The following is a 27,212-nucleotide window of genomic DNA, read 5'->3' on the forward strand; positions in this document are numbered from 1 at the left end:
TTCTATTTCAGAGTGTGTTCTATTTCAGTGTCTGTTCTATTTCAGTGTCTGTTCTATTTCAGAGTGTGTTCTATTTCAGAGTGTGTTCTATTTCAGAGTGTGTTCTACTTCAGTGTGTGTTCTACTTCAGTGTGTGTTCTATTTCAGAGTGTGTTCTATTTCAGTGTGTGTTCTACTTCAGTGTGTGTTCTATTTCAGAGTGTGTTCTACTTCAGTGTGTGTTCTACTTCAGTGTGTGTTCTACTTCAGTGTGTGTTCTATTTCAGAGTGTGTTCTATTTCAGTGTGTGTTCTACTTCAGTGTGTGTTCTATTTCAGAGTCTGTTCTATTTCAGAGTGTGTTCTACTTCAGTGTGTGTTCTATTTCAGAGTGTGTTCTATTTCAGTGTGTGTTCTACTTCAGTGTGTGTTCTACTTCAGAGTGTGTTCTATTTCAGTGTGTGTTCTACTTCAGTGTGTGTTCTATTTCAGAGTGTGTTCTATTTCAGTGTGTGTTCTACTTCAGTGTGTGTTCTATTTCAGAGTGTGTTCTATTTCAGTGTGTGTTCTACTTCAGTGTGTGTTCTACTTCAGTGTGTGTTCTATTTCAGAGTGTGTTCTATTTCAGTGTCTGTTCTATTTCAGTGTGTGTTCTATTTCAGTGTGTGTTCTATTTCAGTGTCTGTTCTATTTCAGTGTGTGTTCTATTTCAGTGTCTGTTCTATTTCAGTGTCTGTTCTATTTCAGTGTGTGTTCTATTTCAGTGTCTGTTCTATTTCAGTGTGTGTTCTACTTCAGTGTGTGTTCTATTTCAGTGTGTGTTCTATTTCAGTCTGTGTTCTATTTCAGTGTGTGTTCTATTTCAGTGTGTGTTCTATTTCAGTGTCTGTTCTATTTCAGAGTGTGTTCTATTTCAGTGTGTGTTCTATTTCAGTGTGTGTTCTATTTCGGTGTGTGTTCTATTTCAGCGTCTGTTCTATTTCAGCGTCTGTTCTATTTCAGAGTGTGTTCTATTTCAGTGTGTGTTCTATTTCAGTGTGTGTTCTATTTCAGTGTGTGTTCAATTTCAGTGTGTGTTCTATTTCAGAGTGTGTTCTATTTCAGTGTGTGTTCTATTTCAGTGTGTGTTCTATTTCGGTGTGTGTTCTATTTCGGTGTGTGTTCTATTTCAGTGTCTGTTCTATTTCAGTGTCTGTTCTATTTCAGAGTGTGTTCTATTTCAGTGTGTGTTCTATTTCAGTGTATGTTCTATTGCAGTGTGTGTTCTATTTCAGTGTCTGTTCTATTTCAGAGTGTGTTCTATTTCAGTGTCTGTTCTATTTCAGTGTCTGTTCTATTTCAGAGTGTGTTCTATTTCAGAGTGTGTTCTATTTCAGAGTGTGTTCTACTTCAGTGTGTGTTCTACTTCAGTGTGTGTTCTATTTCAGAGTGTGTTCTATTTCAGTGTGTGTTCTACTTCAGTGTGTGTTCTATTTCAGAGTGTGTTCTACTTCAGTGTGTGTTCTACTTCAGTGTGTGTTCTACTTCAGTGTGTGTTCTATTTCAGAGTGTGTTCTATTTCAGTGTGTGTTCTACTTCAGTGTGTGTTCTATTTCAGAGTCTGTTCTATTTCAGAGTGTGTTCTACTTCAGTGTGTGTTCTATTTCAGAGTGTGTTCTATTTCAGTGTGTGTTCTACTTCAGTGTGTGTTCTACTTCAGAGTGTGTTCTATTTCAGTGTGTGTTCTACTTCAGTGTGTGTTCTATTTCAGAGTGTGTTCTATTTCAGTGTGTGTTCTACTTCAGTGTGTGTTCTATTTCAGAGTGTGTTCTATTTCAGTGTGTGTTCTACTTCAGTGTGTGTTCTACTTCAGTGTGTGTTCTATTTCAGAGTGTGTTCTATTTCAGTGTCTGTTCTATTTCAGTGTGTGTTCTATTTCAGTGTGTGTTCTATTTCAGTGTCTGTTCTATTTCAGTGTGTGTTCTATTTCAGTGTCTGTTCTATTTCAGTGTCTGTTCTATTTCAGTGTGTGTTCTATTTCAGTGTCTGTTCTATTTCAGTGTGTGTTCTACTTCAGTGTGTGTTCTATTTCAGTGTGTGTTCTATTTCAGTCTGTGTTCTATTTCAGTGTGTGTTCTATTTCAGTGTGTGTTCTATTTCAGTGTCTGTTCTATTTCAGAGTGTGTTCTATTTCAGTGTGTGTTCTATTTCAGTGTGTGTTCTATTTCGGTGTGTGTTCTATTTCAGCGTCTGTTCTATTTCAGCGTCTGTTCTATTTCAGAGTGTGTTCTATTTCAGTGTGTGTTCTATTTCAGTGTGTGTTCTATTTCAGTGTGTGTTCAATTTCAGTGTGTGTTCTATTTCAGAGTGTGTTCTATTTCAGTGTGTGTTCTATTTCAGTGTGTGTTCTATTTCGGTGTGTGTTCTATTTCGGTGTGTGTTCTATTTCAGTGTCTGTTCTATTTCAGTGTCTGTTCTATTTCAGAGTGTGTTCTATTTCAGTGTGTGTTCTATTTCAGTGTATGTTCTATTGCAGTGTGTGTTCTATTTCAGTGTCTGTTCTATTTCAGAGTGTGTTCTATTGCAGTGTGTGTTCTATTTCAGTGTCTGTTCTATTTCAGAGTGTGTTCTATTGCAGTGTGTGTTCTATTTCAGTGTCTGTTCTATTTCAGTGTGTGTTCTATTTCAGTGTGTGTTCTATTTCAGTGTGTGTTCTATTTCAGTGTGTGTTCTATTGCAGTGTGTGTTCTATTTCAGTGTCTGTTCTATTTCAGAGTGTGTTCTATTGCAGTGTGTGTTCTATTTCAGTGTCTGTTCTATTTCAGTGTGTGTTCTATTTCAGTGTGTGTTCTATTTCAGAGTGTGTTCTATTGCAGTGTGTGTTCTATTTCAGTGTGTGTTCTATTTCAGTGTGTGTTCTATTTCAGTGTGTGTTCTATTTCAGTGTGTGTTCAATTTCAGTGTGTGTTCTATTTCAGTGTGTGTTCAATTTCAGTGTGTGTTCTATTTCAGAGTGTGTTCTATTGCAGTGTGTGTTCTATTTCAGAGTGTGTTCTATTGCAGTGTGTGTTCTATTTCAGTGTGTGTTCTATTTCAGTGTGTGTTCAATTTCAGTGTGTGTTCTATTTCAGTGTGTGTTCAATTTCAGTGTGTGTTCTATTTCAGTGTGTGTTCTATTTCAGTGTGTGTTCTATTTCAGAGTGTGTTCTATTTCAGTGTGTGTTCTATTTCAGTGTGTGTTCAATTTCAGTGTGTGTTCTATTTCAGTGTGTGTTCTATTTCAGTGTGTGTTCTATTTCAGAGTGTGTTCTATTTCAGTGTGTGTTCTATTTCAGTGTGTGTTCAATTTCAGAGTGTGTTCTATTTCAGTGTGTGTTCTATTTCAGTGTGTGTTCTATTTCAGTGTGTGTTCTATTTCAGTGTGTGTTCAATTTCAGTGTGTGTTCTATTTCAGTGTGTGTTCTATTTCAGTGTGTGTTCTATTTCAGTGTCTGTTCTATTTCAGTGTCTGTTCTATTTCAGTGTGTGTTCTATTTCAGTGTGTGTTCTATTTCAGTGTCTGTTCTATTTCAGTGTCTGTTCTATTTCAGTGTGTGTTCTATTTCAGTGTGTCTTCTATTTCAGTGTGTGTTCTATTTCAGTGTGTGTTCTATTTCAGTGTGTGTTCAATTTCAGAGCTTGTTCAATTTCAGAGCGTGTTCGATTTCAGAGCATGTTCGATCTCAGTGCGTGTTCGATCTCAGTGCGTGTTCTATCTATTTCAGTGGGTGTTCCATTTCAGCGTGTATTCTAAGTATATAATATATTTTGAGAACATCCAAGTTCAGATCCTTGCGGAACCCCACTAGTTACGTCTGCCAACATGAGAACAGCCCGTTTATTCCCAATTTCTGTTTTCTGCCTGTCAGCCAGTCTTCAATCCATGACAGTATGTTGTTTCCTATCCCATGTGTTTTTATTTTCCTAATTAACCTCCTATGTTGGATGATATCAAGAGCCTTCTGATAGTCCAACTATACGATATCCCTCAACTCTCCTTTGTCAAATTTTGTTAGTGACTTGTTCAATAAATTCCAACCTGTTCATCAAACATGATTTCCCATTCATGAATCCTTGCAAACACTTGTGCTTGTCTAATTGTCTATTTATAATGTTGGACATTGTAGATTCCACATTTTGCTTACCACTGGTTGAAAGCTAACAGGTCTGTAGCTAAATGTGCTCTCCATCTCAAGTCCAGGAAGTTCCACCATGGAAGGTGCCCTCAAGCACCTTCACGAGGTTTCCCGTCTACATCCTCAGATGGATAACAGCATCTGATGCAATACTTTTGGTCTGCTTTTAGTGCCTGGAACAAAGGACAATCTCAACCAATCAATGCTTGATACAGCAAGTGCTATGCAACACCAAGGTTGCCTGATAATCCCTGGGGGTAATCCCCTCTGAAAGCTGAGTTACCCTGCAGGACATATCCGGGTATTCCCATGTGATTGCCAAAGCTTTTTGGCATGTACGGATATAAAGCTGCTTAGCACATAGGAAACAAAGAGTTAGTTGGCAGGCAGTGACTAGCCGGGTTCCACAGGGTTCTGTGCTCGGACTGTAACTGTTCACATTATGTATTAATGATTTGGATGAAGGAACTGAATGCATTATCTCCAAACTTGCAGATGAATCAAAGTTGGATTGAAGGGTGAGCTATGAGGAGGGTGCGGAGGTTCTTCAGCGTAATTTGAACAAGCTGAGTGTGTCAGCATCTGCATACCAGATGCAGTATAATGTGGATAAATGTGAAGGTATCCACTTTGGTAGCAATAATAGGAAGACAGATTATTTCTTGAATGGGTGTAAATTGAGAGAGGTGGATACTCAGCAAGACCTTGATGTCGTTGTGCATCAGTCACTGAAAGTAAGCGTGCAAGAGGATTTGAATATAGGAATAGGGATTTTTTACTGCAATTGTACAGGGATTTGGTAAAGCCGCGCCTGGAGTACTGTGTGCAGTTTTGATGTCCTCGTTACAGAGGGAGAGCAGCGAAGGTTTTTGAGGCTGAATCCTGGGATGCAGGTCTATCATATGAGGAGAGATTAAATCAGTTAGGATTATATTCACTTGTTTAGAAGAGAGAGGTGGGGTCTCATAACAACTTATCAAATTCGAACAGGGTTCGACAGGATAGATTCAGAAAGAATGCTCCCAATGGTGGGGAGTCCAGAATTCGGGGTCATAGTTTGAGGATAAGGGTAAACCTTTTAGAACAGAGTATGTGTGTTCTATTTGGGTGTGTATGCTCTACTTCAGTGCATGAGTGTCCTGTTTCAGTATGCGACCATCCTGTTTCATTGTGTGGGCTTCCTGTTTCATTGTGTGGGTTTCCTGTTTCATTGTGTGGGTTTCCTGTTTCATTCTGTGGGTTTCCTGTTTCATTGTGTGGGTTTCCTGTTTCAGTGTGTGGGCTTCCTGTTTCAGTGTGTGGGTTTCCTGTTTCAGTGTGTGGGTTTCCTGTTTCATTGTGTGGGTTTCCTGTTTCATTGTGTGGGTTTCCTGTTTCAGTATGTGACCATCCTGTTTCAGTGTGTGGGCTTCCTGTTTCAGTGTGTGGGTTTCCTGTTTCATTCTGTGGGTTTCCTGTTTCATTCTGTGGGTTTCTTGTTTCATTGTGTGGGCTTCCTGTTTCATTGTGTGGGCTTCCTGTTTCAGTGTGTGGGCTTCCTGTTTCATTGTGTGGGCTTCCTGTTTCAGTGTGTGGGTTTCCTGTTTCAGTGTGTGGGTTTCCTGTTTCAGTGTGTGGGTTTCCTGTTTCATTGTGTGGGCTTCCTGTTTCAGTGTGTGGGTTTCCTGTTTCAGTGTGTGGGTGTCCTGTTTCAGTGTGTGGGTTTCCTGTTTCAGTGTGTGGGCTTCCTGTTTCAGTGTGTGGGCTTCCTGTTTCATTGTGTGGGCTTCCTGTTTCAGTGTGTGGGTGTCCTGTTTCAGTGTGTGGGTTTCCTGTTTCAGTGTGTGGGTTTCCTGTTTCAGTGTGTGGGTTTCCTGTTTCAGTGTGTGGGTTTCCTGTTTCAGTGTGTGGGTTTCCTGTTTCAGTGTGTGGGTTTCCTGTTTCAGTGTGTGGGTTTCCTGTTTCAGTGTGTGGGTTTCCTGTTTCAGTGTGTGGGTGTCCTGTTTCAGTGTGTGGGTTTCCTGTTTCAGTGTGTGGGTTTCCTGTTTCAGTGTGTGGGTTTCCTGTTTCAGTGTGTGGGTTTCCTGTTTCAGTGTGTGGGTTTCCTGTTTCAGTGTGTGGGTTTCCTGTTTCATTGTGTGGGTTTCCTGTTTCAGTGTGTGTGAGGGTGATTCTCCCTAAAGTGCTGAATTGGTGAGAGAACTGTTGCGAATCACAATTGTTTTCTCAGTGCAACTCTAGACTGGAAACTCCCATGCTCTATGCACTGCAGAGGTCACAATCATAAATATCATTAAATGCTCAGAGGCAGGGCCTATCCACGTCAAAGAGGCTGAAATCGGCGGGACGAGTGTGAACCCGCGTGTAGCACGTCTCTGAGAGATCGCTGAAAAATCTTCCAGCGTCCAGATCACTGCCCTTCAACAGCCACAGACATTGCTCGCCTCATAGCTGACACCCCCACCCCCCCATACAGACATCGCTGGCCATCTCCAGCCCCTCACAGACATCGCTGCCTCATTGCTGTGCCCCACCACCCCTCCATACAGACATTGCTGATCCCCCAATACAGAAATCGCTACCTCCCCCATACAGACATCGCTCCCCCCCCCCCTCCCCCATACAGCCATCGCTGCCCCTCCACCCCGCGTACCACACAGACATGGCTGCCCGCTCACCTCTTGCCCCCATGGATCCGGGTAAGTCAGGTATGCTATCCCTCCATCCCTGGAACATGCCGTCCTCTCTGCTGCCCTGGAGAACTTGCGTTGTGCTGACATGCAGTTTGCGATCATTCCCTCTCTTGAATGGGAGCCCTGAGTATAGGACCCACCCCCCCACAACCCCCCTCCCCCGGACACAGCAGTTATCAATTCGGAACCATGAGTAGAGGACCCCTCCCTGGACACAGCACCTTGTCGATCAGGAGCCCTGAGTATTACACCCCCACTGAACGCTGCAGCCTATTGATTAGGAGCTCTGAGTACTGCACCCCATCCCAGACACAGCAGTTATCGATTAGGAGCCCTGAGTATTACACCCCCACTGGACACTGCAGCTTATCGAATGGCAGCCAATCAACACCCCGAGGCATGCGTGATACTCAATCGAAAGCAGCCTTCAAAATTTCTGACAAGGAATTGTTGCCAACTGGCCCTTGACTGGCCTCACTCACTGCACCTGCAATAAACCAGGACCGTATGTGAGCTGCAGGAATGGGCACACAGCCGGTGACACCGTGAAGATGTCTTTGAGGAAAGCAGCACGGAGATTCCCTGAGGCCGACCAGGAGCGCCTGCTTGATGCCGTGGGGGAGAGGCGTGAGCGGACCTTCCCCAGCCAGGGCCCTCACCCAATGGGTGCATCCGCCATGGCGTTGTGGGAGGAGGTGGCAGAAGCGGAGAATGCCAGGGGCCTGACACCACGCTCTGGCGGGCAGTGCCGCAAAAATCTGTCCGACCTTCTTCAATTAGCAAGGGCGAGTGAGCACAGTAACTTCATTGCAGTGTTAATACAAGCCTACTTGTGACTAATAAATAAACATTTTTTCAACCCCCCCCTCACATGGTTGGCACAGATCTCAAACCATGCTCTGGCACTGGGAGGGCATGCAACAAGGCCCCCTTCCCCCAGGAACGGAATCTAACCCCTTCCCCTCACCCCCCCCCCCAACCAGCACCCTTCAGTGGTGACCGCTCTCCCTGAAACTGTCGGCATAACGTCCGAGACGCGCATTGCACACCGTACACTGCAATATACTCATCTTTGCTTATCCGCCTTCTGTTGCCACGGGAGGGAGAACATTCGCAACTTGTGTGAGATTGCACAGACTGGTGGTGGTGGTGTGCCTGACCCACGGCAGCTGACCAGGGTTGAAGAACGTGCTGTGGAACTGGCAGGGGGAGAGGGGTTAGTCCGAATGGTCAGCGACCGGTCAGGTCTGTGTCCAGCGTGTGAGTGAGCAGAAGCGTGGCCCTCAAGCTAGGTTCCCCCTCGAAGTAAGTGCGATGCCGCATAGAATGCTTTGTCTCCCTTCCTCTAATGTGTGGTCTTCACCGTAGCTCTGGACCCAGAGGAACCCAGCCTTTTGGGTGTTGGCAGCACACACACACACCTCCGCCCCCCACCACTGTTCTGGAGTGAACTGCCCACGATCCCCTGGATGAGACCTCGGAGGGAGGCACTGAGGAATTCTCCGAGGGCAGCACCACTGAAGCAGCACATCTACCACACAGCCCACCAAAACAGAGACTATCACCATGGTGGGTACCTTTAGTGTTGCACCTTCTGGGTCACTTACTGGTGAGCACATCACAGACACTGATGCACATTGGGCGGAGGTGGGCACATCCGAGGACTCGGGCACACGGAGGTCTGCCGAAAATGAGGATTCAACCGTCCCCAAGCCAGATGCCAGACCTCGGGGTTCGTTCATCCCAAGGCTGGTGGAGATGCATTGGAAACCCAGGGAGTGGTGGATGGGCTGTCAGCCACCAAACTGTGACTGCAAGGCTGGTTAGGAGAGTCAAACAGAGTGCTGCTGCAGGTGACGGTGCCGACACAGCGTGAGACCCAGGCCAACACCGCAAGGGTGGTGACCACAGTGGAAAGTCTGGCTCAGGGGTCTGTCCTCATGGGTGACAGGGTCCAGGCCATCTGGAGACACAACAGGCCATGAGCGAGGGTGTTCCAGCATCCAGGAGGCTCATCGTTCCATGGCCATGGGTGTTGGGGGCATGTGGGAGACACAGCAGGCCATGGCTGTGAGCCTGGACAACTTAGCCTGGGCTCAGAGGGCTACTGCTGAGAGGCTCCAGAGCCTTGCTCACACACAGAGTGCTGTGGCGAAGGGGCTCCAGAGCTTGACCCAGTCTCAGAGGGCTAGGGCTGAGGGAGCACAGACCATGGGGCAGATGCAAGTGGGCTTTCAAGACTGGAATATCCAGGTGACACCAGAGCTTCTGGAGCTCAGTCCAGCTACCCTGCCATCTCATGGAGTCTCCAGGGCCTCTAAGCACCCCAAGGGAGGAGGAAGGGCTCCCACCCAGGAGATCCTGGACATCCCGAGATCTTCCTATTTTCCCCACCCTTCCATACACCGGGGCATTTCAGGGCCAGCTAGGGTGGCACTGAAACAGTGCCATCTGCAAGTCAGCCGGGACCTTCCGGGTCCTGGCCACCCGGGGGACGTCCGCCAAAGGCATCACAGATAATGGGGTGTGCATCACAGCTGGACACCTCCATCCCTGATGTGCATCCTGAGGTCACACCTGGAAGGAGCAGTGGACCACACAAAGAAAGAAAGTTGTAGTCCACTAACAGGGCATGGGTGAAGGTCAGTTTTACTCAGAGTTTCTTTGGCCTTAATATTAAGGGCACAATGAACTTGTATTTGCACCTCACGGCTGTGACTAATGTATCTCTAATTCCCCACCGCGTCCTCCCCCCCCTTACAGAGTTCAGTGGTCTCGATTCCCATGCATAGAGGTGCTGGTGTCGCACCTTGTGAGACTCAGCCGCATCTTACAGAGTATCTGTCCTACCTTCCCCAGCATCTACTGGACCCTTTGAGCACGCCCTCCTCCCCCCCCCCCCCTCCCCTCCGATTGCCCCACAGATATGTGTCCCCAACCCTGACTGCTATATGGGCCAGGGTGGCAGCGTGCATTCAGAGTACAGGTAGGAGTCAAACTTGAATGGCACAAGGAGCAGGATCTCAGGGTGCACAAAAGCAAGTCATCATCATCCTTCAACCAAGACTCGCAACCATTGCCAGCCCAGGCACGTTTGGATGTTTCTTTGGGACAGGATGGTGGGATGAGAGAGAGGCTGGGAAAGGGTGACGTGACGGTTTGAGGGTCCAGGTTGGTTTGGAGGGGGAATAGTGGCTGCACTTGTTCCTGCGGTGTGGTGGATGTGTGGTCACTGCACAGCACCAGCTCAGTGAAGTGGGCTGCGCTTGAGGCATCCCTCACTGCCCTTCCCTGCTGGACACCTGCCTTCGTTGCCCACCCTCTTTTGTCTGGCTCCTCATATGGCAGAATGTCCACCTCACCCCCTCGCCACTCCTCCTCCTCCTCCTCCTGCTCCAGCTGGTCTCCCCGCTGCTGCGGCAATGTTGTGAAGAGCGCAGCAAACAATAATGACGCGTGAAGCACCCACAAGACAATATTGGAGGGCCCCTCCAGAGTGGTCCAAGCAGCGGGACCGTATTTTAAGTAGGCCGATGCACTACTCTACGATGGACCAGGTAGTTGCATGGGCCTCGTTGTAGCAGGTCTCCACCTCAGTCTGGGGCCTCCGCAAAGGCATCATCAGCCATGACCTTAGCGAGTAACCTTTGTTGCCCAGTAGCCATCCCAGGAGCCTGGGCTGGTCTTCAAAGAGCCCAGGGATTTCCAACTGCCGGGAGGACAAAGCTGTCATGGACACTCCGTGGATGGCATGCGTTGACCTGCATGAGATGGTCACAGACAATTTGAACATTCAGTGAGTGGAACCCCTTCCTGCTCCTTCCCCTTCCTCGTGGGACCCGCCTATAGCCCTGGCCTCCTGCTGTGCATCAAAGTTTATGTACTACTCTATCCGGACATACAGGGCATCTGTGACCTGCCGCACACATCTGTGTACGGAGGCCCAGGAGATCGCAGCTAGATCACCTCTGAGTGCCTGAATGAGCCGGAAGTGAGAAAACTCAGGGCAGCTGTAACCTTCACGTTAACAGGGAGTGGCTGCACCTCCCTGAGGTGCCAGGTGTGCAAGCACCTCACAAAGGTGCCACATCGTACTCTTGGAAAGAGTAGCTGGCAATGGCACATCTCTTCCGAGAAGGCCTCGAATGAATTGCAGGGCCTCCTTGGCCTTGGCACCCTCCACCCTCTGTGCACCCTCTTGGGAGCCTGCTCACCCACCTCCTGGCTCTCAGTGGCAGCCCTCTGCCCTCCTTCCTGAGGGACTGGTAGTGGCTGCTCCTTCGATGGCCTCTGCACATCCGCCACCTCCTCAGCCGCCGTCTCCTCCCCCTCCTCCTCTGCCGCCACCACAATGATCAGCCCCAAATCCGTCAGTCCGAGATCCATCTGCACAGTAGGGCTTGGAAAGAGCAAAGAACGACAGATTATTATCATTGGCTCCATAAACCCAGCACCACCATCACACAAACCAGCCTCCCATCCATTGACTCTGTCTACAATTCTCACTGCCTTGGCAAAGCAACCAGCATAATTAAGGACCCCACACATCCTGGACATTCTGTCTTCCATCGGGAAAAAGATATAAAAGTCTGAGATCACGTACCAACCAACTCAAGAACAGCTTCTCCTTCAGACTTTTGAATGGACCTCCCTCACACTAAGTTGATCTTTCTCTACACTCTAGCTATGACTGTAAGACTACATTCTGCACTCTCTCCTTTCCTTCTCTATGAACGGTATGTTTTGCCTGTGTAACGCATAAGAAATAATACTTTTCACCCTTTGTTAATACATGTGACAATAATAAATCAAATCAAAATTAAATCAAACCCCAATTCCTCACCTGGCCCAGGACACCCACTTGTGAGTGCTGACAGCACCACACAATCTATGGTGCCACGCGTGACCCGATTAAGTTGTGAGATTCCCATCATGATAAATGCTGGCACAGATCATGCAGGTCTGTGTGCAGCTGTGGCGCTGCGCATTCTTGAGATATTGCTATGTGTGCAACTGCAGCATTCGTTACTGGCATGTGTTGTTGGCCTGTGTCACAGGGTAGGGACAGACAGCAAGCATCACCAGATGTGTGCACATTGACAGTAGATTCCATGCAGTCCATGTCTGAACCTCTGCACTCGGGCCTGGAGCACCAGCTGCTTCATCTGGTTAGGTCTCAGACAGCACGTGGTACACTCCTTCCCCACCCCAGAACACCAGCACTCGGTGCACTGACTGACCACACCCCGCGGCAAGACAATGCCACTGTGCAGCACCCTGGGAAGGCTGAGCAGGACTCCTTCATGGACCCTCACCCACAGAGCTCTGAGAAAATAGAAGCCCCTCTTCCCCACAACCCCAGATATCACCGGTCCATGGGCCTGAACCTGAAGATAACAGGAGGAAGCCCACCCAGCATCTCCAGGGTCTGTCTGCAACGTCCCCCACTCTCTACTCACAGCACTCATCTCCTCTAGCGTGTGACGCCAGCTTGAAACTTTCATATATTTAGTCTGATTCGCCCTAAAGTGACATCATACCAAAGAGGTGGGAGAAGCAAACGTAGGTGGTGATTGCCATGTCGATCCTGATATTGGCATGCTAAACTATGGTAAGTGATGTAAATCAGCAGCACGTCAGCTTTTGGCGCGGTCCCAGTGGTGCCATTATTTTCCAGTTGGGAGATGCATGCCGATCAAAAATGCTCACGAGGAACCCGCGAAATGGCCAACATGGGAATCTCCTGACCCAAACCGCCAAAAAAACGTAGGTGTCACAATGGGAGAATCGCCCCCTGTGTTCTATTTCAGTGTCTGTTCTATTTCAGCGTGTGTGTGTTCTATTTCAGCGTGTGTGTGTTCTATTTCAGTGTGTGTGTGTTCTATTTCAGCGTGTGTGTGTTCTATTTCGGCGTGTGTGTGTTCTATTTCAGTGTGTGTGTGTGTTCTATTTCAGCGTGTGTGTGTGTTCTATTTCAGCGTGTGTGTGTGTTCTATTTCAGCGTGTGTGTGTTCCATTTCACAGTGTGTGTTTTATTTCAGCGTGTGTGTGTTCTATTTCAGGGTGTGTTCTATTTCAGAGCGTGCACCCTAGTTCAGAGCTTGCGTCCTTGTTGCTCCATTTCTGTGATCCATAATAATGCCTGTGCTCTTGTTCAGTGTGGGTGCTGTATTTGATTGTTTGTACCCAGCCTGGCTCCATTTCAATATGTTTTATTGTATTCATTTACAGGATTTCGGAGTCACTGCCTCGACCAGCATTTACTGCTCACCCTTTGTTGCCACTGAGAAGGTGATGGTGAGCTGCCTTTTTAATCCGGCACAGTTCCCGAGGTGTAGATACACCCACGGTGCTGTTAAGATGGAGTTCCTGGATTTTAACCCAGTGATAGTGAAGGAATGGTGATATATTTCAAGTCAGGATGGTGAGTGACTCGGAGGGGACCCTCCAGCTGTTGGTGTTCTCAGGCGTCTGCTTCCCTTGTCCTTCTAGATAGCAGGGGTCATGGTGTTGAAAGTGCTGCTATAGGAGCCTTAGTGAGTTCCTGTAATGCATATTATCGATGGTTTATTCTACTGTCACTATTTGTTGGTGGTTCATCAATGCAAGTGGAAATTATTCCATCATACTCGTGACCTGTGCCTTGTAAATAGTGAACATGCTTTGGGAAGATTTGAGTTGAATTACTAGTCACAGGATTTCTAGCGACAGTATTTCTATGGCTAGTCTAGTTCAGTTCCTGGTCAATGGTAACCCCCAGGATGTTGAGAGTGGAGGAACACAGCAATGGTCCTACCATTGTCTTCTATTTCAGTATGCCTGCTCGACTTTTGTGCATTTTCTATTTCAGTCCATGCACTGTTTGAATGTGCTCTACTTCTGTGACTGTTCTAGTTCATTATGTGTTCCATTTCAGTGCCTGTTTCTTTCAGAGCGTGTCCTGTTTCAGAATGTGTGCTGCCTCAGGGTGTTTTCCATTTCCGAGCTCGTGTAGCATTTCCAGGCATGTGTTCCGTTTCCGAGTGTGTGTTCAAATTCAATGTGTTCTATCTCAGTGTGTGTTCCATGTCAGTGTGTGTTCCATGTCAGTGTGTATTCCATGTCAGTGTGTTTTCTATTGCAGTGTGTGTTCCATTTCAGTGTGTTTTCTATGTCAGTGTGTGTCCTATGTCAGTGTGTGTCCTATGTCAGTGTGTGTCCTATTTCCGTGTGTGTTCTATTTCCGTGTGAGTTTCTATCTCAGTGTGTGTTCTATTTCAGTGTGTGCTCTATTTCAGCGTGTGTTCTATCTCAGCGTGTGTTCTATCTCAGCGTGTGTCCTATCTCAGCGTGTGTCCTATCTCAGCGTGTGTTCTATCTCAGCGTGTGTTATATTTCAGCGTGTGTTCTCTTTCAGCGTGTGTTCGATTTCAGCGTCTGTTCGATTTCAGCGTGTGTTCTATTTCAGTGTGTGTTCCGTCTCAGTGTGTGTTCTGTTTTACTGTGTGTTCTATTTCAGTGTGTGATCTATTTCAGTGTGTGATCTATTTCAGTGTGTGTTCTATTTCAGAGTGTGTTCTATGTCAGTGTGTGTTCTATTACTTACGTGGCGAAAAACTGCAGCAGGCGACGGTGCAGAGGGACCTCGGGGTCCTTGTGCATGAGTCGCAAAAACCCAGCTTGCAGGTGCAGCAGGTGGTCAGGAAGGCGAATGGGATGCTGGCCTTCATAGCGAGGGGGATTGAATATAAAAGTAGGGAGGTCTTGCTGCAGCTGTATAGGGCATTGGTGAGGCCGCAGCTGGAGTACTGTGTGCAGTTTTGGGCGCCGCACCTGCGCAAGGATATTTTGGCCCTGGAGGGAGTGCAGAGGAGGTTTACTAGGCTGATACCGGAGTTGAGGGGATTGAGCTATGAGGAGAGGCTGAATAAACTAGGCTTGTACTCGTTAGAGTTTAGAAGAATGAGGGGAGATCTCATTGAGACGTATAAGATGATGAATGGGATGGATAGGATAGAGGTGGAGAGACTCTTCCCGCTCAAAAAAGACAGTAGGACTAGGGGGCACAGCCTCAAGATAAAGGGGAGGCGGTTTAGAACGGAGTTGAGGAGGAACTTCTTCACTCAAAGGGTGGTGAATCTCTGGAATTCTCTGCCCGTTGAAGTGGTGGAGGCTGCCTCGCTAAATATTTTTAAGAAGCGGGTTGATGGGTTCTTGATAAGAGAGGAGATTAAGGGTTATGGGGAGAGGGCGGGAAAGTGGAACTGAGCCACAACAGATCAGCCATGATCTTATTGAATGGCGGGGCAGGCTCGAAGGGCTAGATGGCCTACTCCTGCTCCTATTTCTTATGTTCTTATTTCAGTTTGTGTTCTATTTCAGTCTGTTCTATTTCAGTGAGCGTTCTATTTCAGTGTGTGATCTATTTCAGTGTGTGATCTATTTCAGTGTGTGATCTATTTCAGTGTGTGTTCTATTTCAGTGAGCGTTCTATTTCAGTGCGTGATCTATTTCAGTGTGTGATCTATTTCAGTGAGCGTTCTATTTCAGTGTGTGATCTATTTCAGTGAGCGTTCTATTTCAGTGTGTGATCTATTTCAGTGTGTGTTCTATGTCAGTGTGTGTTCTATTTCAGAGTGTGTTCTATTTCAGAGCGTGTTCTATGTCATTGTGTGTTCTATTTCAGAGTGTGTTCTATGTCAGTGTGTGTTCTATTTCAGAGTGTGTTCTATTTCAGTTTGTGTTCTATTTCAGTCTGTTCTATTTCAGTGTGTGTTCTATTTCAGTGTGTGATCTATTTCAGTGTGTGTTCTATTTCAGTGAGCGTTCTATTTCAGTGTGTGATCTATTTCAGTGCGTGATCTATTTCAGTGTGTGATCTATTTCAGTGTGTGTTCTATTTCAGTGAGCGTTCTATTTCAGTGTGTGATCTATTTCAGTGTGTGTTCTATTTCAGAGTGTGTTCTATTTCAGTTTGTGTTCTATTTCAGTCTGTTCTATTTCAGTGTGTGTTCTATTTCAGAGTGTGTTCTATTTCAGTTTGTGTTCTATTTCAGTGTGTGTTCTATTTCAGTGTGTGTTCTATTTCAGTGTGTGATCTATTTCAGTGTGTGTTCTATTTCAGAGTGTGTTCTATTTCAGTTTGTGTTCTATTTCAGTCTGTTCTATTTCAGTGTGTGTTCTATTTCAGAGTGTGTTCTATTTCAGAGTGTGTTCTATTTCAGTGTGTGTTCTATTTCAGAGTGTGTTCTATTTCAGTTTGTGTTCTATTTCAGTCTGTTCTATTTCAGTGTGTGTTCTATTTCAGAGTGTGTTCTATTTCAGTGTGTGATCTATTTCAGTGTGTGTTCTATTTCAGTGAGCGTTCTATTTCAGTGTGTGATCTATTTCAGTGTGTGTTCTATTTCAGAGTGTGTTCTATTTCAGTTTGTGTTCTATTTCAGTCTGTTCTATTTCAGTGTGTGTTCTATTTCAGAGTGTGTTCTATTTCAGTTTGTGTTCTATTTCAGTGTGTGTTCTATTTCAGTGTGTGTTCTATTTCAGTGTGTGATCTATTTCAGTGTGTGTTCTATTTCAGAGTGTGTTCTATTTCAGTTTGTGTTCTATTTCAGTCTGTTCTATTTCAGTGTGTGTTCTATTTCAGAGTGTGTTCTATTTCAGTTTGTGTTCTATTTCAGTGTGTGTTCTATTTCAGTGAGCGTTCTATTTCAGTGTGTGTTCTATTTCAGTGTGTGTTCTATTTCAGTGTGTGTTCTATTTCAGTGTGTGATCTATTTCAGTGTGTGTTCTATTTCAGAGTGTGTTCTATTTCAGTTTGTGTTCTATTTCAGTCTGTTCTATTTCAGTGTGTGTTCTATTTCAGAGTGTGTTCTATTTCAGTTTGTGTTCTATTTCAGTCTGTTCTATTTCAGTGTGTGTTCTATTTCAGAGTGTGTTCTATTTCAGTGTGTGATCTATTTCAGTGTGTGTTCTATTTCAGTGTGTGATCTATTTCAGTGTGTGTTCTATTTCAGTGAGCGTTCTATTTCAGTGTGTGATCTATTTCAGTGTGTGTTCTATTTCAGAGTGTGTTCTATTTCAGTTTGTGTTCTATTTCAGTCTGTTCTATTTCAGTGTGTGTTCTATTTCAGAGTGTGTTCTATTTCAGTTTGTGTTCTATTTCAGTGTGTGTTCTATTTCAGTGTGTGTTCTATTTCAGTGTGTGATCTATTTCAGTGTGTGTTCTATTTCAGAGTGTGTTCTATTTCAGTTTGTGTTCTATTTCAGTGTGTGTTCTATTTCAGAGTGTGTTCTATTTCAGTTTGTGTTCTATTTCAGTGTGTGATCTATTTCAGTGTGTGTTCTATTTCAGAGTGTGTTCTATTTCAGTTTGTGTTCTATTTCAGTCTGTTCTATTTCAGTGTGTGTTCTATTTCAGAGTGTGTTCTATTTCAGAGTGTGTTCTATTTCAGTTTGTGTTCTATTTCAGTCTGTTCTATTTCAGTGTGTGTTCTATTTCAGAGTGTGTTCTATTTCAGTCTGTTCTATTTCAGTGTGTGTTCTATTTCAGTGTGTGTTCTATTTCAGTGAGCGTTCTATTTCAGTGTGTGATCTATTTCAGTGTGTGTTCTATGTCAGTGTGTGTTCTATGTCAGTGTGTGTTCTATTTCAGTTTGTGTTCTATTTCAGTCTGTTCTATTTCAGTGTGTGTTCTATTTCAGTGTGTGATCTATTTCAGTCTGTTCTATTTCAGTGTGTGTTCTATTTCAGTTTGTGTTCTATTTCAGTCTGTTCTATTTCAGTGTGTGTTCTATTTCAGTGTGTGATCTATTTCAGTGTGTGTTCTATTTCAGTGTGTGTTCTATGTCAGTGTGTGTTCTATTTCAGTTTGTGTTCTAATTCAGTCTGTTCTATCTCAGTGTGTGTTCTATTTCAGTGTGTGTTCTATTTCAGTGTGTGTTATATGTCAGTGTGTGTTCTATTTCAGTTTGTGTTCTATTTCAGTCTGTTCTATTTCAGTGTGTGTTCTATTTCAGTGTGTGATCTATTTCAGTCTGTTCTATTTCAGTGTGTGTTCTATTTCAGTTTGTGTTATATGTCAGTGTGTGTTCTATTTCAGTCTGTTCTATTTCAGTTTGTGTTCTATTTCAGTCTGTTCTATTTCAGAGTGTGTTCTATTTCAGTGTGTGTTCTATTTCAGTCTGTTCTATTTCAGTTTGTGTTCTATTTCAGTCTGTTCTATTTCAGTGTGTGTTCTATTTCAGTTTGTGTTCTATTTCAGTGTGTGTTCTATTTCAGAGTGTGTTCTATTTCAGTCTGTTCTATTTCAGTTTGTGTTCTATTTCAGTCTGTTCTATTTCAGAGTGTGTTCTATTTCAGTGTGTGTTCTATTTCAGTCTGTTCTATTTCAGTTTGTGTTCTATTTCAGTCTGTTCTATTTCAGTGTGTGTTCTATTTCAGTGTGTGTTCTATTTCAGTGTGTGTTCTATTTCAGTTTGTGTTCTATTTCAGTCTGTTCTATTTCAGTGTGTGTTCTATTTCAGCGTGTGTTCTATTTCAGTGTGTGTTCTATTTCAGTGTGTGTTCTATTTCAGTGTGTGTTCTATTTCAGTTTGTGTTCTATTTCAGTCTGTTCTATTTCAGTGTGTGTTCTATTTCAGTGTGTGATCTATTTCAGTCTGTTCTATTTCAGTGTGTGTTCTATTTCAGTTTGTGTTATATGTCAGTGTGTGTTCTATTTCAGTCTGTTCTATTTCAGTTTGTGTTCTATTTCAGTCTGTTCTATTTCAGAGTGTGTTCTATTTCAGTGTGTGTTCTATTTCAGTCTGTTCTATTTCAGTTTGTGTTCTATTTCAGTCTGTTCTATTTCAGTGTGTGTTCTATTTCAGTGTGTGTTCTATTTCAGTGTGTGTTCTATTTCAGTTTGTGTTCTATTTCAGTCTGTTCTATTTCAGTGTGTGTTCTATTTCAGTGTGTGATCTATTTCAGTCTGTTCTATTTCAGTGTGTGTTCTATTTCAGTTTGTGTTCTATTTCAGTGTGTGTTCTATTTCAGTCTGTTCTATTTCAGTTTGTGTTCTATTTCAGTCTGTTCTATTTCAGAGTGTGTTCTATTTCAGTGTGTGTTCTATTTCAGTCTGTTCTATTTCAGTGTGTGTTCTATTTCAGTTTGTGTTATATGTCAGTGTGTGTTCTATTTCAGTCTGTTCTATTTCAGTTTGTGTTCTATTTCAGTCTGTTCTATTTCAGAGTGTGTTCTATTTCAGTGTGTGTTCTATTTCAGTGTGTGTTCTATTTCAGAGTGTGTTCTATTTCAGTTTGTGTTCTATTTCAGTCTGTTCTATTTCAGTGTGTGTTCTATTTCAGTGTGTGTTCTATTTCAGTGTCTGTTCTATTTCAGTGTGTGTTCTATTTCAGTGTGTGTTCTATTTCAGTGTGTGTTCTATTTCAGTTTGTGTTCTATTTCAGTCTGTTCTATTTCAGTGTGTGTTCTATTTCAGTGTGTGATCTATTTCAGTGTGTGTTCTATTTCAGTGTGTGATCTATTTCAGTCTGTTCTATTTCAGTGTGTGTTCTATTTCAGTGTGTGTTCTATTTCAGTGTGTGTTCTATTTCAGTGTGTGATCTATTTCAGTCTGTTCTATTTCAGTTTGTGTTCTATTTCAGTCTGTTCTATTTCAGTGTGTGTTCTATTTCAGTGTGTGTTCTATTTCAGTGTGTGATCTATTTCAGTGTGTGTTCTATTTCAGTGTGTGTTCTATTTCAGTGTGTGTTCTATTTCAGTGTGTGTTCTATGTCAGTGTGTGTTCTATTTCAGTTTGTGTTCTAATTCAGTCTGTTCTATCTCAGTGTGTGTTCTATTTCAGTGTGTGATCTATTTCAGTGTGTGTTCTATTTCAGTGTGTGATCTATTTCAGTCTGTTCTATTTCAGTGTGTGTTCTGTGTCACTGTGTCTTCTATTTCAGTGTGTGTTCTATTTCAGTGTGTGTTCTATGTCAGTGTGTGTTCTATTTCAGTTTGTGTTCTATTTCAGTCTGTTCTATTTCAGAGTGTGTTCTATTTCAGAGTGTGTTCTATTTCAGTGTGTGATCTATTTCAGTGTGTGTTCTATTTCAGTGTGTGTTCTATGTCAGTGTGTGTTCTATTTCAGTTTGTGTTCTAATTCAGTCTGTTCTATCTCAGTGTGTGTTCTATTTCAGTGTGTGATCTATTTCAGTGTGTGTTCTATTTCAGTGTGTGATCTATTTCAGTCTGTTCTATTTCAGTGTGTGTTCTATTTCAGTGTGTGTTCTATTTCAGAGTGTGTTCTATTTCAGTGTGTGTTCTATTTCAGTGTGTGTTCTATTTCAGTGTGTGTTCTATTTCAGTGTGTGTTCTATGTCAGTGTGTGTTCTATTTCAGTTTGTGTTCTAATTCAGTCTGTTCTATCTCAGTGTGTGTTCTATTTCAGTGTGTGATCTATTTCAGTGTGTGTTCTATTTCAGTGTGTGATCTATTTCAGTCTGTTCTATTTCAGTGTGTGTTCTGTGTCACTGTGTCTTCTATTTCAGTGTGTGTTCTATTTCAGTGTGTGTTCTATGTCAGTGTGTGTTCTATTTCAGTTTGTGTTCTATTTCAGTCTGTTCTATTTCAGTGTGTGTTCTATTTCAGTGTGTGTTCTATTTCAGTGTGTGTTCTATTTCAGTGTGTGATCTATTTCAGTGTGTGTTCTATCTCAGTGTGTGTTCTATGTCAGTGTGTGTTCTATTTCAGTTTGTGTTCTAATTCAGTCTGTTCTATCTCAGTGTGTGTTCTATTTCAGTGTGTGATCTATTTCAGTGTGTGTTCTATTTCAGTGTGTGTTCTATTTCAGTGTGTGATCTATTTCAGTGTGTGTTCTATTTCAGTGTGTGTTCTATTTCAGTGTGTGTTCTATTTCAGTGTGTGATCTATTTCAGTGTGTGTTCTATTTCAGTGTGTGTTCTATTTCAGTGTGTGTTCTATTTCAGTGTGTGATCTATTTCAGTGTGTGTTCTATTTCAGTGTGTGTTCTATTTCAGTGTGTGTTCTATTTCAGTGTGTGTTCTATTTCAGTGTGTGTTCTATGTCAGTATGTGTTCTATTTCAGTATGTGTTCTATTTCAGTGTGTGTTCTATTTCAGTTTGTGTTCTATTTCAGTCTGTTCTATTTCAGTGTGTGTTCTATTTCAGTGTGTGTTCTATGTCAGTGTGTGTTGTATTTCAGTTTGTGTTCTAATTCAGTCTGTTCTATCTCAGTGTGTGTTCTATTTCAATGTGTGTTCTATTTCAGAGTTTGTTCTATTTCAGTGTGTGTTCTATTTCAGTTTGTGTTCTAATTCAGTCTGTTCTATTTCAGTGTGTGTTCTATTTCAGTTTGTGTTCTATTTCAGTCTGTTCTATTTCAGAGTGTGTTCTATTTCAGTTTGTGTTCTATTTCAGTCTGTTCTATTTCAGTGTGTGTTCTATTTCAGAGTGTGTTCTATTTCAGTTTGTGTTCTATTTCAGTCTGTTCTATTTCAGTGTGTGTTCTATTTCAGTGTGTGTTCTATTTCAGTGTGTGTTCTATTTCAGTGTGTGTTCTATTTCAGTGTGTGTTCTATGTCAGTGTGTGTTGTATTTCAGTTTGTGTTCTAATTCAGTCTGTTCTATCTCAGTGTGTGTTCTATTTCAATGTGTGTTCTATTTCAGAGTTTGTTCTATTTCAGTGTGTGTTCTATTTCAGTGTGTGTTCTATTTCAGTGTGTGTTCTATTTCAGTTTGTGTTCTAATTCAGTCTGTTCTATTTCAGTGTGTGTTCTATTTCAGTTTGTGTTCTATTTCAGTCTGTTCTATTTCAGTGTGTGTTCTATTTCAGTGTGTGTTCTATTTCAGTGTGTGTTCTATTTCAGTGTGTGTTCTATTTCAGTGTGTGTTCTATTTCAGTGTGTGTTCTATTTCAGAGCGTGTTCTATTTCAGAGCGTGTTCTATTTCACTGTGTGTTCTGTTTCAGAGCGTGTTCTATTTCAGAGCGTGTTCTATTTCAGTGTGTGTTCTATTTCAAAGCGTGTTCTATTTCAAAGCGTGTTCTATTTCAGTGTGTGTTCTATTTCAGTGTGTGTTCTATTTCAGAGCGTGTTCTATTTCAGAGCGTGTTCTATTTCAGCGTGTGTTCTATTTCAGTGTGTGTTCTATTTCAGAGCGTGTTCTATTTCAGTGTGTGTTCTATTTCAGTGTGTGTTCTATTTCAGAGCGTGTTCTATTTCAGAGCGTGTTCTATTTCAGAGCGTGTTCTATTTCAGAGTGTTTTCTATTTCAGTGTGTGTTCTATTTCAGAGCGTGTTCTATTTCAGAGTGTGTTCTATTTCAGAGCGTGTTCTATTTCAGAGTGTGTTCTATTTCAGAGCGTGTTCTATTTCAGAGCGTGTTCTATTTCAGAGCGTGTTCTATTTCAGAGTGTGTTCTATTTCAGTGTGTGTTCTCTTTCAGTGTGTGTTCTGTTTCTGCGTGTGTTCTATTTCAGTCTGTTCTGTGTGAGTATCTGATCTATGTCAGTTTGTGTTCTATTTCACTGTGTGTTCTATGTTAGTGTCTGTTCTAGTTCTATGCTTTTCCTGGTTCTGTATGGAATTGGGGGTAAAGTGTTAGCGTTGATGAAGGATTGGTTATCTCACAGGAAGCAGAGAGTTGGAATCAGTGGGTGCTTTTCTGGCTGGCAGTTTGTGACTGGTGGAGTGCCGCTGGGATCGGTGCTGGGTCTTCAACTGTTTACCTTTAACATAGATGATCTGGAGGAGGGGGCTGAGTGTCGTGTATAATGTCAGCAAATGTGAGGCTATCCATTTTGGTAGATATAACAGTAGGGAGGAATATTATTTAAAGGGTGAAAAGTTGCAGCATGCTACTGTGCAGAGTGACCGGGGGTGGGGGGGGTCAGTTTAGAACGGAGTTGAGGAGGAGCTTCTTCACTCAAAGGGTGGTGAATCTCTGGAATTCTCTGCCCATTGAAGCGGTGGAGGCTGCCTCGCTGAATATATTTAAAACACTGGTAGATAGATTTTTGGTAGGCAAGGGAATTCAGGGTTTTGGGGAGAGGGCGGGAAAGTGGAACTGATCCACTTCAGATCAGCCATGATCTTATTGAATGGCGGGGCAGGCTCGAAGGGCCAGATGGCCTACTCCTGCTCCTATTTCTTATGTTCTTATGTCCCTGGAGCTGTGAAGCAGCAGTGCGAACCACTGTGCTAATATGTCACCTCTTTGACAAAGCTTACGACCATCTGAACTACTACACAGTTCGATCTTGTACTTTGTTTTATAAAGCTACTGTGAGCTGTTTAGCAGGGTAAAGTTGTTGCCATTGTTGTTGATGAGAGACTGATGTAAACTGTGCAAGTCAGATATCCTGTTAAAGCCCCACATCTGTACACTGATCCAGGCTGCACCGATTGGCACAGTAGGACTCAGTATCCCTGTTTGGGAAGGGTCAGGGTTAGATTAACCCTGACACACCTGATTGCTGTCCACATACAAATCTGAAGCGTTTTCACTGTGACCTCTGCTGAGCAGCACCTTTCGCAATACCTGCTGTCAAAGTTCAAAGGTGAAAAATAGTCACTTGGGACACCAGGGAATAACTACTGTTAGTGCAACTGTAGCCCAGGGCTGGGGGGGGGGGGGAGAAAAGTCAATAACAACTCGGGAGGAGGGTCGGGGAAAGAGTGCAGAGAAGGTTCACCAGGATGTTACCTGGTCTCAAGGGTGTTGGCTTTGAGGAGAGGTTGAATAAATTCGGAAAGATGGAGGCTGAGGAGAGGCCTGATAAAATTATGGGAGATCTAGACAGGGTGGATATTCAGAGGCATTTTCCCAGGGTGAAAGTGTCAATTACAAAGAGGCACAGGTTCAAGGTGAGAGGCGGAAAGTTTAAGAGAGATGTGCAGGGGAGGGTGGTGGGTGCTTGGAACCCACTGCCAGAGGGGGTGGTGGAAGCAGGCACATTAGTAACATTTAAGAGGCATCTGGATGGGAACATGAACAGGAAGGGAACACAGAGGCGTACAGTCCAAGTAAGGGCCAAGAAGGTGTTTGTTTCTAGTTAGGGCATCATGATCGACACAGCCTTGGAGGGCCGAAGGCCTGTTCCTGTACTGTACTTCACTTTGTTCAATCTTTGTTCATTGGGAGGAGGATGGTATGAAAAATTAATGTAAAAAGCCTCTCAAGGATCACAGCATCATCGGGTGAACTGGCTTAAAGAAAGTAATGTGGGATCTGTGATTGATTAGCAGGTGTGGCTACAATCATTACCTTCAATAACTGGGTCAATGCAACAACAGAGAATTCTGCCCTTACACAGCAACAACCTTATTTTCACATACACACTGACAGCTCAAAGAGAAAATATTGCTCGCGCAAACAAGGTAGCAATATCTGGGGAGGGGGGAACGGGGGGACGGGGGCCATGATGTGAGAGCAGGAGTGGCTGTGTGTCCGTTAGCTCTGGTGCTACTCAAATCATTATTATATAATGTGAACAGTTGGGGTCCTGGCACAGATCCTTGCAGAACTCCACTATCACTGACTGCCAATCAGAAAAACACTTATTTATGCCAACTCTTCGCTTCCGATCCCCCAACCAGCTTTCTATCCATCTGCAATCCCATCTGCTTTAACTTTACATAGTAATTATGCGAGACCTTGTCAAAAACCTTCTGAAAATCCAAAGAAACCACATCCACTGGTTCTCATCGGTCAACCCTACTAATTACAGCCTCAAAAAATTCCAGTAGATTCATCAAGCACGATTTCCCTTTTGTGAATCCATGTTGACTTTGTCTGATTATACCATTGCCTTCCAAGTGCTGAGTTATGAACTGGAGTAACTTCCCCTGCACTGATGTTAGGCTCACTGGTCCATAGGTCCCTGTTTTCTCTCTACCTCTCTTTTTAAATAGCAGGCTTACATTAGCTACCTTCCAATCTGTAGGAATCAGTCCAGAGTCCAAAGAACTTTGGAAAAGAAACTCTAATAACACTACTATTTCTCGGGACATTTCCTTAAGTACTCTGGGATAAAGATTATCAGGACCTGGGGATTTTTCCACCTTCAATACCATCAATTTCCCCAAAACCACTTCTCCAGTAATGCTGACTTCCTCCAGCTCCTCACTAAAACATGCTGCTCTCAGCACTTCTGGTTCAATTGAGTTGAGTCCCCCTTTCAATCCTTGGAAAATCAGCTATCCCTGATTGAGCTGGAGAGGGAGGGCCAGAGAAGTGTCTGTGGGACCGGCTCACCAGAAGGAGCTGAGGGTGAGCTCCCAGCTAAATGTTTTGAGAACTGGATACCAGGTTTCCTTAATCTGGACAGGAGAGCTGGATGTATTAATCTTGAACGTGGTGTCCTGTTTTCAAGGTCTGACCCCCAGCTGGTATTCACACATTTTCATAGCTTCAGTTGCAGAGGTTTGGATGAAGCTGTAAAGTGTCTGAAACCTTCATCCTGCGATCCTGAGGGATCCTTAAGGCTGTTCAACAATCCTACAAAGTCTTTGGTCTCTCTAAACTCTGTGGAAGGAAATCATTTGGGGTGATTGGGTGGGATCTTGAGCCCACTGTGTCCTTGTGCAGGAATGGCGCCAGGGACATGAGATCTGGCGAAACGAGGAAATCGTGAATCTTGCTGGCGATGTAATCAGACCTGATTCTAACATGCATTGTAATTATACACCATATATACACCATATATTCCCCCAGGCATCTCTTCAAACCTCACTGACGTCACGTCACGTCAGCACAGTCTATAACAAGGTTCACCCAACGTGAACTTGTTGAGAAGATCCCCCCCCCACCACCAGGGGAGTCAAAGTGAGACAACCCCCTGGCATTGCCCTCATCACAGGCTGAAGCAGTCCTTGTTCAAATGCAATGCGATCGAGACAGAGGTTTCCTCCAGGTGCTCCGGTATCCTCCCACAGTCCAAATATGTGCAGGTTAGGTTGATTGGCCATGCTAAAATTGCCCCTTAGTGTCCCGGGATGCGTAGGTTAAAGGGACTAGTAGGGCAAATGCGTGGGGTGACAGGGATAGGGCCTGGGTGGGATTGTGGTCAGTGCAGACTCGATGGGCCGAATGGCCTCCTTCTGCACTGCAGGGTTTCTATGATTCTATGAATATCCAGACTTGGGCTGACAGCTGGCAGGTAACATTTGTGCCACACGAATGCCAGGCAATGACCATCACCAATAAGAGACACTCTAACCACTATCCCTTGACATTCAATGGTGTAACCACCACTGAATCCCCCACTGTCAACATTTTTGGGGTTACCATTGACCAGAAACTCAACCGGGCTCGCCACATAAACACAGTGGCCACAACAGCAGGTCAGAGGCTGGGAATACTGTGGCAAGTAACTCACCTCCTGACTCCCCAAAGCCTGTCCACTATCTTCAAGGCACAAGTCAGGAGTGTGATGGAATTCTCCCCACTTGTTTGGATGGGTGGAGCTCCAACAACACTCAAGAAGCTCGACACCATCCAGAACAAAGCAGCCTGCTAGATTGGCACCACATCCACAAACATCCACTCCCTCCACCACCAACGCTCAGTTGCAGCAGTGTGTACGACCTACACGATGCACTGCAGCACTTCACCAAAGATCCTTAGACAGCACCTTCCAAACTCACAACCACTTCCATCTAGAAGGGCAAGGATAGCAGATACACGGGAACACCATCACCTTCAAATTCCCCTCCAAACCACTCACCATCCTGACTTAGAAACGTATCGCTGTTCCTTCACAGTTTCTGGGTCAAAACCTTAGAATCCCCTCCCTAATGGCATTGTGGGTCAACCTACAGCAATGCAGGTAGTTTCCCCTGTGCCACCTTGTATTCCTGGTATGCTGCCCCAGACTCTCACCAATTTTTACAGATGCACCATAGAAAGCATTCTTTCTGGTTGTATCACAGCTTGGTATGGGCTCCTGCTCTGCCCAAGACCACAAGGAACTATAAAGGGCCATGAATGTAGCCCAGTCCGTTATGCAAACCAGCCTTCCATCCATTGACTCTGTCTACATTACCGCCTGCCTTGGAAAAGCTGCCAGCATAATCAAGGACCCCACGTACCCCGGACATTCTCTCTTCCACCTTCTTCCATTGGGAAAAAGATACAAAAGTCTGAGGTCATGTACCAACCGACTCAAGAACAGCTTCTTTCCTGATGCCATCAGACTTTTGAATGGACTTATCTCGCATTAAATTGATCTTTCTCTCCACCCAGCTATGACTGTAACACTACACTCTGCACTCTCTCCTTTCCTTCTCTATGAAGGGTATGTTTTTTCTGTATTGAGGGCAAAAAACAATACTTTTCACTGTATCGCAACACATGACGATAATAAATCAAATCAAATCAATACCCATCTCCCGGGAGCAGGCTGCCTGGCCAACTCTTTGTCTCATCT

At 44.0% G+C, this 27,212-nt stretch overlaps 1 protein-coding gene across 1 annotated transcript in view; it reads left to right on the forward strand.

The window, feature by feature from the left end:
- The window catches only part of LOC145358968 (sodium channel protein type 1 subunit alpha-like), a 512,173-nt gene that overhangs the window by 202,497 nt on the left and 282,464 nt on the right, over window positions 1–27,212 (forward strand). The window contains exon 5 of the mRNA XM_080213322.1: window positions 13,036–13,228. The gene's annotated coding sequence lies outside the window, so the exon portion shown is untranslated. The remainder of the gene's footprint in view (window positions 1–13,035; window positions 13,229–27,212) is intronic.

The sequence above is a fragment of the Carcharhinus amblyrhynchos genome, chromosome 2, assembly GCF_965287045.1.
Source record: "Carcharhinus amblyrhynchos chromosome 2, sCarAmb.v2.hapA, whole genome shotgun sequence".
Lineage (NCBI taxonomy): Eukaryota > Metazoa > Chordata > Chondrichthyes > Carcharhiniformes > Carcharhinidae > Carcharhinus > Carcharhinus amblyrhynchos.